This window comes from Penaeus monodon, chromosome 28 (assembly GCF_015228065.2).
Source record: "Penaeus monodon isolate SGIC_2016 chromosome 28, NSTDA_Pmon_1, whole genome shotgun sequence".
Taxonomy (NCBI): Eukaryota; Metazoa; Arthropoda; class Malacostraca; order Decapoda; family Penaeidae; genus Penaeus; species Penaeus monodon.
The window spans coordinates 18,356,376-18,357,139 of record NC_051413.1 but is presented as its reverse complement, the minus strand read 5'-3'; positions in this window follow the sequence as shown (position 1 = coordinate 18,357,139).

Sequence of the window (764 nt, the reverse complement as noted above, 5' to 3'; positions counted from 1 at the left end):
CACACACGTGTGTGTGTGTGCGATAGCAACATGTAAAATCAATAAAATTATCAAGTTCGTCTTGATACAGATATACGCGTGTGTGTCACTTATGATGTATCCGGACTCCCCCACCCCCTCAAAAAAAAAAAAAAAATTTCGTGGAGTAACTCAGCGGAACCCAAGGTCGCCGCATTCTTTGTTTCCCTCGGCTGAGGGAGTATAAAGCCTCCGCTCTTCCGGCGTGTTGGCAGTTGCTTCTCAACGTTTCAACACTCAACATGGTTTGTCAAAAGAACGTTTTTTTATCCCTCTCTCTATATTCACCTCTATATTTGTCTCTCTTTTTATGTTTCACAATATCTTTCTCTCTCCCTTATTTTTCGTGTGTGAAAATTGCTAGCAATAATCAAATTAATTTTTGATATAGTAAAATCCTTTTAGCACGGTCTTGAAATTAAAGGAACTCAATGATTTGAAATATCTTTTTTTCACTCAGGTCCGCGCACTCTTCACCGTCATGGTCCTGGCCCTCGTGGTCGCCTTCGCCGCCGCCGGTCACTTCGGCGGAGGTGGATTTGGTGGACACTCTGGTGGATTTGGCGGTGGAAAATTCGGTGGATTCAGCAGCGGAGGATTCGGAGGTGGATTTGGAGGTAATCTTTCTTATCGTTTGAACGAAAGATTGATTCTATCGAGTGATCACATGAGAAGGTTCCAATTCGATAGAAATTTTTGAAGAGCATCAGATGCCAAAGCACTCTAACAAACTCCGGCATTTCCAC